At 42.4% G+C, this 16,820-nt stretch overlaps 1 protein-coding gene across 3 annotated transcripts in view; it reads left to right on the forward strand.

Moving 5' to 3' along the window:
- Positions 1-1,549: 1,549 nt before the first annotated feature.
- Positions 1,550-16,820, forward strand: part of USP45 (ubiquitin specific peptidase 45) — a 100,539-nt gene continuing 85,268 nt past the window's right edge. Inside the window, exons 1-3 of one of the 3 annotated variants that reach the window (XM_067530003.1) lie at positions 1,550-1,576; positions 2,976-3,202; positions 3,453-3,772. The gene's annotated coding sequence lies outside the window, so the exon portion shown is untranslated. Of the gene's footprint in view, positions 1,577-2,975; positions 3,203-3,358; positions 3,773-9,333; positions 9,401-16,820 lie in introns of those variants that run through there. The other 2 variants (XM_067530005.1, XM_067530004.1) reach the window with 2 other exon arrangements.

A 16,820-nucleotide genomic window follows, 5' to 3' on the forward strand; every position in this document is an offset into this window, starting at 1 on the left:
CAGAAGTGGCTTATTTTGAAGAATTGTTTTCCTTCCTGCTTGTTTTTCCTGACAACCCCTTATTAAACTAAACCAACATATTCATACAGTAAACATCCCCATAACCTGGTCAATATACAGTGTTCATAAATTATTACAGAGAATTTTCACTTGCATCACGATAATCACCATTACTACCAATAATGATAGGCACAATTTAGAATACCTTCAGAAAGTCATCTCTAAAACGTTAAGAACCATCTGATTTTTTTTACTCATTGATATAATTCTGTCACATGTTACTGAGTTGTTAGAGACTAGGTTAACAAAGCACTATACCTCCTACATTTAATATACATTTTTATATCTAATTTTTCTTAATAGTGATTATTACTTATGCCTAAGTAACAGTGTTATCATCTTTGTCTTTCTTCTATCAATCTCCCTTTCAGCTATGGAGGACTCCTACTTGTGTCATATTTGAACTTAGTCCCTGATCCTATGATTAGATCTGCACAGGAGTGAAGCCTTGTGCCTGCAGGAAACCCCACTGATTTCAATAGGGGCTCTCCATGGGCACAAGATCTACCAACACAGATCTAGTTACACGATTGGGCCCTTCATTTGTAAGCTTTTTGGGGCAGAGAACATATATTTGTTTCTGAAAGGTACCCAGTTCACTTTGGGATACTCTACAAAAAATCAATCTCAAAACTCATGAGTTACAGTTGATTAAAGAAATTAAGACATGAAAGTAGTAGGTAGCTCTCTTATTTAGTTACCCAAGTGTGACTGTGTTGAGTTTATATCCGTCCACAGCAGAAAACAAAGACACTGAACTCACTCCTTTCATGAGATTTGACTTTACTGATAATTCATAAACAAGAATACAGCGTAAAGCCTACATTTCCTCACAGAAATTTGTTATCCCTAGGATTAACCTCCAGAACATCCTTTGTTCTAGTTCTCTCTTTAGCAGGGGTATACCACCCTCTTTATAACTCACATGGAATTATTATTAAGTATTATTATATATTTGTAGTGTGGTAGTGCTTAGAAGCTGAAGCATCATTGTGTTAGGTGTGGTAGACTTACAACAAAAACATGGCCCCTGCTGTAAACTGCTACAGAGTGTCAGGAAATCGTCTGCTGTTAAGGAGAGTTCTAATACCTGCTAACCCAGAAAAGTTCCATAAACCTCTTCTTTTGAGTGAAAAGACCTAAACATTAACAAGGAGGGGCTGAAGCCTGGAACCCTGCAGCTGAAGCTGAGGCGGGGGGAGGAGGTTGAAGCATGGAGCCAACTACCAAAGCCCATGGCTGAGGAGAGGATGAGTGTTAAGTCCACCCCATGCTGAACGAGGAGAGGAGGGCTGAAGCCTGCCCCAGGACTACTCCTGGAGCCCCTGGGCAGTGCAGGGAGGAGAGGCCGCTGCTTTGCCCCCTCGCCTATCTCTGCCCAGGCCAGGAGGTTGTCCAAGCTGCAGGAAAACCGCCTGGTGGCCACAATTGAGAAACGCTGCTCTCAGCAATATCTGTTTTAAACCAGTATTTCACACCTAAGGCCCATATTCTCTAAAGGCAAGCTCTTATGCATGTGAGTACTCAAATGTAAAGTTAAGTGTGTGTATAAATCTTTGCAGAACTGGGGCTTATATAACCAACATTTTCTGTAATTGTATTAAGGAAAGATTATTTTGATGCATCTGTAAACTGCAAGATATTCTTTGTAACTCATGATTGGGGAATTGTAGTGTTAGAGATTATTGCTAAAATTATTTATCCTTTTAAATAATATAATATAACTTTGTGGGCATTTGTCTTATCCCCTCAATACATGGAGTTATCACAAAGGCTTTATTTTGGGGAATGTATTGTTAACTTGTTCCTTAGGAGACTTTTCTTGCTCAAAACAAAGATAAAACATTTCCCAGAAATGAAAAGTGTGACAAATTGAAACTGGCACATATAACTGGTTCACTAGTTGCCCTTCTGCCAACCTTTCCATATGGCATCCTTTTCCACAGACATTTGCAATTCTGTCTTTTAAAGGCAAGGAATATAAATATAAAGTTTGGTTGCAGTTTTCTGTGATTTTTGGCTTTAACATGACATGGGGAGGAATAAAATACTTCTATAATTCCTCTTTTGAAATACCTTTAGTAAAACAACCCAAACAACGTATAATTCTATGCTGATAGCATTCAGATATTTAAATGATGAAATATGAGAGATATAGTCAGAGTATTTGTGATATGAAATGTATATCCGTATGAAAGGTAGCATTCTAATTCATTTACTGTCTTCATTTTACTGGTACTGATGGGACCACAAATAAACAAAACACTGACACAAATAGGGCCGATGGAACTAGCAGCCTTTCAAAGGGGCTCAAGGTGGGGAGTCAGAGGAGATCAAGCGACTGCAAGACTCCTCAGTGGAAGAAGAGAGCAACCGCCACAAAGAACACTTAGCACTTACTGTTACCATTATTTGTTTCTGATATTGTAGAACATAAAAGGCCCCAAGCAGGATTTAGGGCCAGGTTGTGCTAAACCCTGTACAAACATATACAAAGACAAAAGCCCTACACTGAAGAGTTTACAGTCTAAGCCCCAGATCCTTCAATTTGTTCCACTCAGGAATCTTCACAAACAGAATGACTTGCAGATTGGGACCTTACAATTTCATCTTTCCCCAGCCAAATTCAACACTGGCTTAAGCAGACTCCATCCTACAACTTCCAAAGTGTTGTCCTTTCAGTGCCCTTGTGAAGTAATTAGTTATGTATTATTTCCATCTTTCAGATGATGTAACTAAGACACAAAGCGAATCCTTTTGTAATGCCATTGACTTTAATTAATAGAGTTATACCATGGATGATTTGGCACTGATTATAGTAAAGGGGGTTTACCCAACCCCCCCAGCAAGTCAGTGGTAAAGGCAGGATGAGAACTCAAGTGTTTTTAACAAGAGTTGGTCTTGGGTACTTGCAGCCACATCCCTGTCCAGCCAAGAGGGACTCTGCAGTCGTGTTAAATGGAGGACCAGGAGGACTAGCAGTGCCTTGAGGAGACCCAGGCCAGGAGACTTCCCAGGGAGCTGCCGGCAGCCCTCTCTAGGGACTGGAAAGAGAGAAAGATTTCCAGAAAATTGCTTTTGCAGCAGGGCTGCTTCGCCATGGTTCAGGAGTTCCTCTTCCCCTTGTAGCATGGGGGCTTTGGTGTGCTTCAGGGCTGGGTTAATATGTAGCTCGGTCCCATTTTGCAGTGGGGGGAATTTTATCGTTATTCGGGGATGGGTTTATATGTGGGTGGGGGGGGGGTCTCATCGCGCAGTGGGATTTTATTTTGACTCAGTGATGGGTTTATATGGGCTAGGTGTTATTGTGCAGGGAGATATTTGATCGTGGTTGAGGGATAGGTTCATATGTGGTTTGGTCTCATTGCACAGAGGGATTTTATCTGCTTCAGGGACAGGCTTAGACGTGGCTTGCGGGCCTGGAGCTCAGTTGTACCCAGGAGAGAAGAGCCCGACGGCTGGTGCTTTGCTCCTGGCCGGCAGCAGCACTTCCCAGCTTCTCTCCCCCACCACGCTGCGGCGGGCGCCTGGGCCCACAGAGCCGGGGGCGAGAAGCCCCCGGGGAAGGGGAGGGGTGAGCGGCGAGCGGCGCCCGCCAGGGGCGGGACGGGGAGGCGCTGCCTGGCTGCGGGAGGCCCAGAGCTTTTCCTTTCGCCGCTTCCTGCTGCTGCTGCTGCCGCCGCCGCCCGCCTCGCGAGTCGTGGAGAAGCCAGTGAGTGAGGGGAGCCTGCGGGGGTGGAGCCCCGGGAGGGAGGCGGTCGCCGCCTCGGGGCCCGGCTCTTGCGTCTTATCTCCCCCGCGGCCTGCACATCGGCGGGCCTGCCCCTCCCCAGGCCAGGGGCAGCGGCTCGCCCAGGCCGCTGCTGGTGCTGTCCCGCAGACGCCATGACACCCCAGTGCTCCCCCCGCCTGTGGGGCCCCGGGGCTAGCGCACTTGGCAGCCAGGGCAGCTGCGTTGGCTTCTGGGGCCTGCTCAGTCTTGCCGGCCCCTGCCGCGCTAGAGCAAGAGGGTGGGTTATTATCCTCCTCTCCGTGCCCATTCAGCCCTGGACCTTGGGGCCTGGCCTGAGGCTGTCCCCTAGAGTCTCTGGTCCCCTGAGTCTGTGGGCTGGACACTTGTCCACTGAGTGCTTGGAGCCCAGCAGCCGTAGTTCATAGTCTTTCACCTGAGAAGACATCAGATGGGGACTTCCCTGGCTACCAAACGGGGCTGGGTTTGTACCAGTGACATGGCTGTATTTAAAACACTACAGCAGCACAGCTGCAGCGCAGACAGTCACTGACTGGGCGACAGGAGGGTGGGTTGGTTGGTTCTCCCCTAGTGTAGTTTGCCCACCTCCCTGAGAGGGGCTAGCTAGGTTGGAGACTTCTTCCCTTGACCTAGCGCTGCCTGCACCATGGTCTAGATGGGTATAGCTGTCTCGGGGTGTGGATTTTACACATGGCTCTGAGTCCCATCTTCAAAAATGTCAAATTCCAGGAATGATGTTACAGGAAACTTCACATAAAGAAACCAAATTGCTTGTTACTCTTTAACTGATTGTTCTGCTATTTGTATGGTCTCTTCGTCACACACTTAGGCATTGGCAGGGTGGGGAGAAGGATGATGGTGTAGGTTTCATGATGTGAGAATTTGGACCCTTCCCAGTCCCCAGGGAAAAAAATTACCTTAGATGTGTTTTAAGAAAGGCCCTATGAAACTCAGTTTCCTGTCTTAACACTTTTCCTTTGTTATACTATTTGGAAGAATGCCTGTGTTTGTGTTGTTTTGTTGTTTTTTTCAATTGGTCTAAAATGACTTGAGTTTAGTTATTTAAGGAATACAGTACAACAAAAATAGCAAAATGGGAATATTTACTTGACCTGAAGTAATTTCTCAGTTAAGTGTCTAATAATAATAATGGAACATTAGTGTCACAATTTGTTGGTTTGAAATGTGGACTGCAGAGTTAACTAAGAAGATTTCATTCACCTTGTTGGTCAGGTTAACAGGAAAAGTCAATGCACTTACTTAAAACTTGATTTTCTTTCATGTCTCATGATGTCCTTTGCTGTCAGAACTGAGGCCCACTCTTCTCTGACATCCTAGCACATGCCTTGCTTGTGATTCCACAGCCTCCATGGAATTGCTCTGGAGCCATTCTTCTGGGAGGGAGAGTAGGGTTAAGTAATAGTATGCCGCATTTCTCTTGTAACCTTTAAAACCACTTAACACAAATTGCTGAAGTGCATGGATTTTTTTATTGCATCATTTGAAGTTCACTTTTCAAGGAATGAGAGCGTTCGGAGGAAAATCCAAAGAAGAGACAGTTAATTAGTTTGATACTTTTTTTTAGAATCATGAGTGGTAGCTCTGTATGCTGTATTTCAGCAAAAGTTGTTTTACTTTTGGTCCTAGGTTTTAGAGCCCCATTGATTTTATCTTGCAGTTAACACTAAATGAAACCAATGAACGTGATTCATGTGACTGCATCTGACACAGACACAAATAAGCAGCTTCCTAAAATTTAAGTAATTTTGTGCAAAGTAATTTGACGATTATGGGTGATCAGTTTAAAGTGTATCCACTGCATTGCTGTGCTGTGCTGTGCTTTTCTACAAGTACCATATATTTTCATATGAGCTGCTGAAATGCAGTCCTTTAAGAGCTACACAGGAGCTTTTTTTTAAAGTGGAGGCACAAAAATATACTAGGCTAGTTGCACAATATGCCTTATGAAGTTACTCTGTAACTTACCCCAGTTGTAAATATTTTGTCAGATTTCTTCAGGAAATATTGCAAAACTGGTATTCTATAGATTTGTTTCCCCTTGAGTTCTGTGGCAGTACAACATCTGTCTCTTGGGTTTTGCTGGTAATGTCTAAAGCAGAACAACTTGTCCTTGATCTGGGATTGACATGTGTCATAAAAACAAATTGGGGCAGTCTTGTATGTAAAACAGAAAATGGGATGTAAGCTTATGCTCATGGCAACTAGTCTGATTCTTTATGTTCTATGACTATTCTAGCAAAATCCAAATTAGACCAGAAAACACATCCAGTGCACTAGCTTCCCCTCTTTTACATTGGTGTTTTTCTTTTTTTTTTTTTTTTTGGGGGGGGGGGGGGGGGGGGATGAGGGGGAGGTAGGTTAGTTTATTTTTGCTTCATGAAACTGTATGTTGACAGTGGTGTCTGTTTCTGACAAAAGACCCTAGCCAGTAGTCTAAAAATACTTGCCTACAGTCTGTAACAAGATTTTGGCAATTTTTGGCATAATATACATGGTCATAAAAAAGCTTGTGAGTACTGTCATTGTGCAAGTGAATCTGATTTCTGTGAGACATAAGAAATCACAAAATAAAGGTTGGGGGAGGAATCTGAGGAGAATCATGAAGGTTGCAAACCATGAGAATAATGGGCACATAGTGGTGGATGAACGTGAGAAGTGCTACAAGATCTTTAACTGTTACTTGGAAAGCTATGAGAGAGAGGCAGCCGTGTCTGTTTAACATCTCATCCAAAGAACAGTCCCTCTTCTAGGAATGTAATGTAATGTCACTATTGGACTATGAGCTCGAGTCATGGTGTGGGCATGTGCCTTTGGGCCAGAAGATCGTGGATATGACATTACTAGAATTTCAAATGACAGTCTCCAATATAAGAAGTGTTGCTGCCACTACCAGTCAGCAGTTCTGGTCCTTTTATTGCTCTAGCAGGCAATGAGTACTTGTTTGCTCAAAAGGCTTTCATGGCTGTCACAGCAGTGAAAGTCCTGAACTACTGATTGATGACCTTGTCCAGTTGCTAGCCATGATGAATGCAGTTCTTGCTCTGATTGGATAACGTTTGATCCAGCAATGAACCAGCCAAAATGCCACAGGTAGCTATGAAAAGTCATCCAAAGCATTTCTACTTGCAGCTAACATCAGAACGTGCAACAGTGCTGCAATACTTGCAGAAGATACGTTGATTTGGCACTACCAGCCCACAGGAATAAATTCCTTTTGTACTTTCCCAGATTTGAGGAAATGCATAAGGACCTCCCCTCCAAATACAGCATAGCTACAGAACATCTTGGCCTCTAGGTGTTATATAATGAAGGCTCCATGTGATCTGAGCCAAGCTGTATCTAAATTCTGTCGCAAGATCCTGGGGTTTCTGTGGCAACCTGGTGAAGTTCTGTAGCACCTTCATTTAATCAGTACAGTAGCCCTGTGTTACTTATTTTAATATTCAGTTTCTCTCTACAATGCTGTCTCCACATTTTCAATGTGATGCAATGATTTTTGTACTGATAATGTAAATTCCATCATAGTTGTTGAAGTTTTTGGCAGCTGGATAGGGAATAGTTGGTGCTTATGGTGAGTGCGGAGAGATAGAAATGTGTTTAATCCCAAACTGATAAATTATAACATGTTATTGCTAAAATGCACCATAGTGAAATATGCAGTGTAGTTGTGGCTGTGTCGTCTCAGGCTATTAAAGAAATAAGGTAGATGAGGTAATATCTTTTATTGGATCAACTTCTGTTGGTCAGAGAGACAAGCTTTTGAGCCACACAGAGCTCTTCTTCAGGTCTGGGAAAAGTACTCTGAGCATCACAGTTAAATGCAAGGTGGAATAGATTGTTTAGCATAAGTAGTTAGTACGTAGTCTAAGGGACAATTCAGTTTTGCAATCATAGGACAAAAAGAATGTTGTAATCTAGCCATAAATATAGTGTCTCTTCAGTCTATTATTTTTAGTGTCTAGTAGAGTTATGAATTTAAGATCCTAGGCTTATCTTTTGAAAGTTGTGCAGGTTTCATTTCAGGATGAGGACTGACAGGTCGGACATAGTGATTGCTTTGTGAAAAGTGATCACCTACCGGTGATATGGTGTTTTTGTCTACTATTTTCCTATGTGAGTTCATTTAAGAACATGGTAATTGTCTGGTTTCTCTCACATACAGCTTTTCTACACTAGAGAGCTTTGTTGACAAAAGTCAGCTTTTGTTGACAAAACAGTGGAGATGTACAGACTAAAAAGCTCCTCTCACCAATGTAACTCCTCTGCTATACTGACATAATAAAACCATCTCAATGAGAGGTGTAGGGCTTATGTCGGCTTAGTTAGGGCGACGCAGTGTCAATGTAGATACTGTGTCCTTTACATGGGCTGTGGGGCTATCATTCTTCATCAATTTCACCACTCCAGCGGTGAAATTGACAAGAAAGCCCCTTGAGAGCTGAGCCTGGTCTCTGCTCCTAGCTGGGAAGAAGCCCAGGCGCCTGGTCTCCAGCAGAGTTGTTAACAGCCCAGTCTACCTTGAATTGTCCCTTGTGCTGAACTGTCTGTTCCAGCTTTCTTTTAGCTGTGACGCTCGGAGTACCTTTCCCAGGCCTGAAGAAGAACTCTGTGTGGCTCAAAAGCTTGTCTCTTTCACCAGTAGAAGTAGGTCCAATAAAAGATATTTGTCCCTAGTGAAATAATTACAGTATTGGTTTTACAGTTAGTGGCTAAATTAAAGTAATGGAAAATTTTACACTTCTGCGAAGTATGGTTTTGGGCTGTCTGCAGGCTCATTTAGCCATGCTTCACCTTCCGTTCCATTCATGTTTTAATTTGTTTTGTATAAGCAAAGTACTAGACCATTGTTACTACCAATATGTCTATGGAATTGGGTGGTTGGTGGACTCCCAAAAGAACTTGGGTTCTCCTGTTGCAGTTAGCAGTGCTATGGGCTTGCTTGTGAACCTCTGATGCAACCTAGCGATGATCACGTGCTTGTTTTTAGATGAGAGCAAACAATCCACTCTCCAGCAGAAATATATGTAAGGCTTCATTCTAGAGTTGATCACAATTAGGTAATACTTTTTAATTGTGTTAAATTCTCTCTAGGCTAGGTGCTAGGTGGTGTTTAAAAGTACGTTAATTAAAACTTTTTGGCTAACATGTTTTAAAAGACCACCTATTCTCCTAGTCTGTATTCAGACTAGAAAATCTCTACCTGTGTCTGTCTCTTATTCACTGGTAAATGATATTCTAGCTTGTAAATACATTAGGTGTTTGAGGTTCATCCCTTCCAATATGATAGTAAAAGGTGTTATAGATCTACTGTGGCTGACCTGGAAGTGATTGAGTTCCTTTATTTAAAACAAATACATAATTTGAGGGGGAAATTATCTGAAATTCCTGTGGTATCCAGAGAAGGCTTTCCTCTACCAAAGTCAGTTAAAAATATACAAGTGCATGAGGGAGGATTTTCACTTCCTGTTCAGGAAATTAATCCTTTGCTTAATGTTTTCTAGTGCATAAAGCTTTGTAGGCGATAAGACTGTAGCTCCAATCAATAACTCAGGACCTGATCTCACACAGGTAAAGCCTCTTACTGTTTAGAGGTTTTCTAATCTTGGGCTATGTCTTCACTACAAGTACTGTAGCTGCTGCGCTGCAGCTACACCATTGTAGCATAGACACTTATTACAGAGATGGAAAGGGTTTTTCTGTCACTTAAGTAAATCCACCTTCTCTGAGAGGCAGTAGCTAGGTTGACGTAAGAATTCTTAGGAAATAATAAAGACGGTAAAGTAGTTGTGAAACAGGCCCCATGACTTCTTATGGGGGTGGGGAAACTTAAGTTGGGATTCATCTGGGAATGTAAAAGCTTAACCGTTTAAACAGCAATCAGCTGTTTAAACGTTTAAACTGGGGGGGGAGGAGAGTGGCAGCTGGGCTTGGCTCTTTGCGAGTGAGAGCAGCTGGGCAACTCTTGCTGGTGGGGAACCCCAGGAGCCCGGTGCCATGGGGGGTAGTTGCAGCTGGGCTTGGCTCAGCTCCTGGTGAGTGAGAGCTGCCCAGCTACGGCTCTGCACGTGTGGCGGGGGAGCCACAGCTAGGCAGCTCTCACTTGGCAGTGAGGAGCAGAGCCCAGCACGGCTGCCCACCCCCACATGTTTAATTTTAAACTTTCTATTTTTAGAACGTTTAAACAGATTTCTAATTAAATCATTTTTACACCTGTAGTTTCATCACAGTCATGGCTGTGACAGACATACAGCCTCGATCCTGCAAACATACATGCAAGTAACTTTATACACTTTCCTCAGTTCAGTGGCACTGTTCACATGCTTAAAGTTACTCGTGTGGGCTGGGTCAGAGCCAAAATTATGGGCAATTATTAATCTACTGTATAAGAAAGCTAAGGCATTTAATACTGGGTAAACTGATCCATTGTGTGATGCAGTATTTTTCAAAGAGTGGAGTGCTTGCTTGTGGAGGAGGGTATGAAACACTGGGCAGGGAGGGACAGGATGTGTAAGCCTCTCAGGCCATATTTCGCTACAAAGCTTGGTCATTATAACATACATTGTGTACAACTGCTGATTTTTATATATTGCTTGGGCACATGCACACTTGGCTGCTTATGATGGTACTGTGCCTATGCACCACAAGTGCTTGCTTGCATTGATGGAAAATGTGGTGCACCACAGATAGATATCTCAGTGTGCCCTGCACCTCTGTCTTGTGCAACGCCTTGTAGAACGTTTTCACACTGCTTTGTAGAAAACCAGCAATTTGTCCAGGGATTTCTGGTAACTATGGCTGGTCAGATTCCCACAGTACCACTTTTCCCATGCCATAACGAGTTCCTATGTAAATCAGTTTTGCAGAAGATTCATGATAATGTAAATGACAAAGTATTGAATTTCATCAGCAGACTTAGTCAATTTCAAGGATGGAAGGATGTGTGGTAGAATGGAGTGCTGTGCCTATGTCTGTGTGGAAGAATAGACATTCTATGCATGCTCATTGATTAAGTTTGCTGGTTAAAGTCATGCTGTCCTTGAAATTGAATACGTTTGCACACAACACTCCATTCTTCCACATGCATGCATGGGCACAGCACCCTCTTCTTCCGCAGGGTACAGAATTGTAAGTATGGTAATTTTTGAAAGATCATGGTAGCTAAAGTAATATTTAAAAGGTTACCGTTTGGGGGCATTTTCATGATTTTTTTTCACACCTCTTGTGAAATCATGATTTACGCAGGCTCCTGTGTAATGCTTGTGCCATTCCATAATTTTCATGCTGTTTTTAAAATTCTCACAGTCCTGCACTCTGCTTTTCGGTCTTCACCATCTCTCTGGCAGGAGCATGGAGCCTGCAGAGCTCAGTGCAGTTTTAATGACCATTGCTAATATAAGATACACAATTTTCTTGTGTTTGTGGAACTGAGACCTGGTCTACTTTAGAAAATTAGTCGGCATAACTAAGTCACTCAGGAGAGTAAAAAAGTTATGCTGCTCAGGAGTTAGGGCAATTTATCCAAAGTCCCCGTGTAGAGAGCATTAGGTCATCAGAAGAATTCTTCCGTCAGCCTAAATACTGCCTCTTGGGGAGGTGGATCCCTCCCATTGGTGTAGATCATGTCTGTGCTGAAGCACTGGTGTAGTGTGAGTGTAGACAAGTGCTTAGAGTACAGTACTACTACAACTGGGATTGCGAGGAAGAAGAGATGTTTAACCACCATGACTGGATGCTGATGGACATAGTGAATAAAAATGCCAGGTTGCTTCTGGATTAATGGAGGAGGTTCACATGGTGAATTCCCACTTCTGTGTCTAAGAAATGAGCACTGACTGTTGGGTTGGTATCATAATGCAGGTTTGGGATGATAAGCAGTGGCTGCAGAACTTTCGCATGCGAAAGAACACATTCCTGGGTCTGTGTGCCAAATTTGCCCCAGATTTCCAGTGCAGGGACACCAGATTGAGAGCTGGAGAAGTGAGTGGCAATCATGCTCTGGAAACTTGCAACACCCGATTGCTACCTGTCAGTGAGCAATCAATTTGGATTTGGAAAATCCACAATGAGAGATGTTGTCATTAAGTGCTGCACGGGACTGTGAGTCTTGGCAATGTTCAGGAAATAGTGGATGGCTTTGCAGCAATGAGGTTCCCAAACTGCAGTGGTATGATAGATCGCATGTGTATCCCTATTCTGGCACCAACCCACTTTGCCACTGAGCACATAAAGAGAAAGGGATACTTTTCCATGGTTATGCAAATGCTGGTGGATCACTGAGGACGCTTCACTGATATTTTGTAGGCTGGTTAGGGAAAGAGCATGATGCTCACATCTTTTAAGAACACAGGATTTTTCAAAAGCTGAAAGTGACTGGTGCATTCCCATTAGTGAAGTTGAAGTGCCAATAGTGATTCTAGAGAATCCAGCCTACCTTTTACTCCCTTGGCTGATGAAACCGTACAGCGACCACCTTAGCAGTACCAAAGAAAGATTCAACTACTGGTTCAGCAGGTGTAGAATGACTATTGAGTTTGCTTTTGGTAGCTTGAAGGGATGCTGGTGTGGTTTACTCACTAGATGGGATCTCAGTGAACCAAACATCCCCATAGTTGCAGGTACATTTTGTTGTGCAAAATTAAGCACTCGGGACTTTTTCAAGGGGAAAAGGCAGTATGCCGCATTTATTGACAGAAACTAAAGTAATAACTAACTTAAACCTACACATACACCCTCCATTCATACCTTGTTCAGATAACTACCTTATTCATCTAAAGGTTTAGAAAGGGTTTGACACAAGATGAAGTACATAGGGTCAAAATGGGGTTTTTACACAAGATGGAGTACATAGGTCAAAATGGGGTTTTACATTCACAATATGGAGTATGACTGAGAGAAGTTCAAATGTTACATGATTTCAATAATAACGATATAGAGGTTGACACAAATAAGGGTATGAATTAAAAGCTCTGTCTTAAGTTCCAGGGTTACAATTACAATTTTATTTCTACATTATCCCCCTTTTGACCCTTCACCTCACATGTGGTGAATGGGTCACATTTTACTGAAACAATATTTGTTAGCCAGGAGGGTGGCCACTGGAAGGGAGAAGACGTTCATTACAATTTATGTAATTGTTTTAAGGCAATATATTGAGATAGAATATGAGCTTGTGGTTTTAACCTTGAATACATTCTTTTCATCCAGCAACACATGAAACACATTACAATTAACATTACCACTATTAAAGCAAAGAGAATAACAATGGGATGTAACATAATTTTTAAAAATGATGACCAGAAGGGGGGACCATCCCCCAAAAATGTCATACCAATGATGTGTCATTATTTGTTTTGCTTGTGCAGAAATTCTTAGAATTTCTGCTCCCTGATGCAATATAGCTATACTGCGGGTTTCTACTTGGGTGCGGGTAGTTGTGGTCAGGTGGCTAATTTGCTCATTCTTTTGCATTAATTTGTACAGAGTTGTCCAATTAATTCCCAATGAAAAATTAAAACATAGAACATTACTTGCTTCTAACCCATCGATTGTTTTATCTTCATGAGATGGAAAGTAATATGTTAGTCTTGGAGTTTTTAACATAGTTACATTGCACATACATTGTTGCACAGGGGGCTCTGAGATATATTTGTCTTGCCAAACAACTTTTTCTAACCCAATTACATAAACAAAAGTTTTTTCATCATAGTACACCTTTGCAGTATCATTATTTAACTCGTCCCAATAACAAGCTGCCAAACTCTTACGTTGTAATGAACAGGGTTCTCTAATATTGATAAGGTAGGGCATATCTATTGTTGTGGGGTCCACCTTAAACATGAACGATGATCTATAATGTCTCCTTGGTTATTTAGATAGGTCCCTGCCAATCGAGGGACCCAGATATGTTTGCCCTGGAGAATTGGGAGGGCTTTGAATGGCCACAGGATAGCCCTGTGACTGTGGGGCTGTGCCCTGATTACTTGTATAGAGATATGCCCTGTAAGAGTGGATGTATATATTTTGGAGTTTAGCACATTATACCATCCAGGAACATAGGATGACACCCACGGTTGTAATCTGTTACAGGTCCAATGTGGGTGCTTACTTCAAATACACAGTCATGATCACTGGGTGTAATATTTACCCATACTTGTAATGTGATTAGCTGAATTGGTCCATGCAGTATGTTATTATAGGCAGGTATTATTTCAATTTGGTTCCACGTGGTGAAATTAAACCACTGGATTCCCCAATGCGCATTGGTTGTTTTTATAATGATAAATTGCACTAGTAGCCCCAGAAATGGTGTCCACATCTCTGCTGCTGACGTCCACCTAAAGAGAAAGAAACGCTTGCGCTGGAGAAATGTCTTTGTTAGTAAGTTACTGTACCAAGACTGTCCATAAAGGTGTGTGGAGGGTGATCCAGGTATGAATGCTTAGCTTCCTGTAGCTACTGGACACTTTATGAAGTTCAGCTCCTTACAGGGATACCTGAAACATGCTCAAGTAAACATTGTATCTGACATGACGTATCTGACACGCATTATCATGATTCTGCCATACTGATGTCACCCAATATATGAAATGCCCCTCCCCCCACTCAAGCTAGCCTGCGTGACACCCCCAACGTGAGACTGGTGTAGAAAGGAGCAATCGGAGCTCCTGAATAAACCTCAGGTTCATAATGTAGGAATAAAATTGTAATTGTAACCCTGGAACTTAAGTCAGAGCTTTTAATTCATACCCTTATTTGTGTCAACCTCTATATGGTTATTATTGAAATCATGTAACATTTGAACTTCTCTCAGTCATACTCCATATTGTGAATGTAAAACCCCATTTTGACCTATGTACTCCATCTTGTGTAAAAACTCCATTTTGACCCTATGTACTCCATCTTGTGTCAAACCCTTTCTAAACCTTTAGATCAGTGGTTCTTAACCTTTCCAAACTGCTGTACCCCTGAAGCCTGAGTCCCACCCCCACGGGGCTGAGGCATGTAACTTAGTTTCATGGCGCCCCTGTGGCTCCAGGCAATTGCCTTTCTTGCCACCCCCAATACCAGCTCTGCACTTGCGACCCCTCTAAAACCCCAGGTTAAGAAACACTGCTTTAGATGAATAAGATAGTTATCTGAACAAGGTATGAATGGTGTGTGTATGTGTAGGTTTAAGTTAGTTATTACTTTAGTTTCTGTCAATAAATGCGGCATACTGCCTTTTCCCCTTGAAAAAGTCCCGAGTGCTTAATTTTGCACAACAATTTTATGTACTGCATAATGTCTGAGGCAAAGATGGAAAGGCTACCAGTAGGGTGGAGGGGTGAAGTGGACTGGCTGGCTGGCTGAATTTGAACAGCAGACACAAGGACTACTAGAAGAGCCAGCTGTGGAGCTATACAACTGAGGGAGGCCTTAAAAAGAGCACATAACTTAACCACAGTAGTATTGTGTGATGCTCTTATGAAATAGTGTGCCTTTGTGTATACAGAGCTTAAATGGGGGTGCGTTATTGACTCCTGTATGAATCATAGCATATTAGGGTTGGAAGGGACCTCAGGAGGTTTCACTGAGAGTAGAAGTTAAAGCTGGAGAGGGGGCAGGCTTCCGGTGTCTGTGAGCCCTGGGAGATGGAGTTCAAAATTGTGACTGGAGTGACCACTGGCGTGAGGAAAGGGGCATTGTGGGACAGCAACTGGATGACTGTTAGTGTTGACACAGGTAATGCAGTGTTGACTTTCAAACTGCATGAACAGAAGTAGATCTACCATGCCTCTATGTTGTTTGGGGAAGTGGTCTTAATGCACCGCTGTAATGGGGTGCTTATGCCAGCAGGAGACAAATTTAGGTCTTGACCCATGCACAGGTACATCAAAACATATCAACATAGGGTATGTCTACAGTACATGTGCTACAATGGCACAGTGCTGCAGCTACATATCCACTTACTGCAGCGACAGAAGGGATTTTCCCGTCATTATAGTAAATCCACTTCGTCAAGAGCGGTAGAATTCTTCCGTCGACCCAGTTGCATCTAGAGGAGAATGGGGTGTTGGGTCACATTTTTCACAGTCCTGAGTGATGAAGTTAAATTTTAGGTGTAGACCAGGCCTTAGGTTGACCTAACTTGTAGTGCAGACCAGGCCTGAGTTATTCTCCATAGGCTCAGGGTTTTTTTTAAAGTAAATCTCTACTTGTTATGGTTCTGAAGAAAGCCACCAAAGAATGAAGTGTGTGAGACTGATGTTGAGATGTTTGCTTGGGTTTGTAGAGAACCTGAACCAATAGTGAAGTGCCCCATAAATTTAAGTGAGTGCTAATTTAGGATGTCCATGAGGATAACTTTTAAAATATCAACATTAACTATTTTACAACTCACTGAAGCAGTTAAGACAGGAGAGGGAGTATCATATTATGAAGATGTACACCGGTATTTTTCAAAGTAGGATGTACAGGACTACATGAGTTTGACTAAAAGATGTCTAAATTAAGATGGGGAGGCCTGTAACAATGCATTGTCTGCCTGTAGGGGTCTGTATCTGATTTCATTTTCCTAAAGGGGGCTCAGCTTTCAAAAGTTTGAGAAATGCTGGTGTAATGAAAGAGAGAAAGGAAAATATCTGTGTGTATGCCAAGACTACATGTTTTAAACAGCTTTTTAGGTTTGTTTACCTGTATTTGATACAGATTAATATAATTCTGCATTAGCGAATGATTACTGTGGTGACGTGAGTAAATACTATATGGTACCACTGTTGTAAGTCATATTTTTCTAAAGAGAATTTATGCCTTGTGGAATTCTGAGTCAACCTGTACAATTTGTTGCCATGGGATGTTGTGATGGCCAAAAGTATAAGTGCGTTAAAAACAGAATTAGATAAGTTCATGGAGGATAGGTCCATCAATGGCTATTAGCCAAGATGGCCAGGGATGCAACCTCATGCTCCAGATGTCTTTAAACCTTTAAATTGCCAGAAGCTGGGACTGG

This window comes from Emydura macquarii, unplaced genomic scaffold, assembly GCF_026122565.2.
Source record: "Emydura macquarii macquarii isolate MOO-44397 ecotype Brisbane River unplaced genomic scaffold, CSIRO-AGI_Emac_v2 contig_3019, whole genome shotgun sequence".
In the NCBI taxonomy this organism is placed as follows: domain Eukaryota; kingdom Metazoa; phylum Chordata; order Testudines; family Chelidae; genus Emydura; species Emydura macquarii.